This window comes from Marmota marmota, unplaced genomic scaffold (assembly GCF_001458135.2).
Source record: "Marmota marmota marmota unplaced genomic scaffold, marMar, whole genome shotgun sequence".
Lineage (NCBI taxonomy): Eukaryota > Metazoa > Chordata > Mammalia > Rodentia > Sciuridae > Marmota > Marmota marmota.
In genome coordinates, this window is record NW_026000205.1 from 6108837 (window position 1) to 6109308 (window position 472).

The following is a 472-nucleotide window of genomic DNA, read 5'->3' on the forward strand; positions in this document are numbered from 1 at the left end:
CCAGCCCTCCTCCCTCAGACCCAGGGGTCCAGGCCCAACCCCCTCCCTCAGACCCCGGGGTCCAGGCCCAGGCCTCCTATATCAGGACCAGGGGTCCAGGCCCAGCCCTCCTCCCCCAGACCTGGGAGCTCAAAACTCAGTCCTCTCTCTTCCGACCCGGGAGTCTGGGCCTCAGGCCCTCCTCTCTCAGACCTGAGAGTCTGGCCCAGGGCCTTCCCTTTCTTCCAGATCCAGGAATCTAAGTCCCTTTCCTCCTTTTTCCCCCCCTTTAAAGCAGCAAGTTCTTGCTGGCTGCAGGATGACCTCACCAGAATCTCACCACGCCAAACATGCGGGCTGGTATTTCTCGCACAATCCAGCTCCCAGAGACACGGAAGGCGGGGCCAGCCTCAGCCTGACAGGATTCGAAGTCCCATTGGTTGACGCAAAAGCATTGGCTGAACTCCATTGGATGAGTCTAGAGAATCTCTGC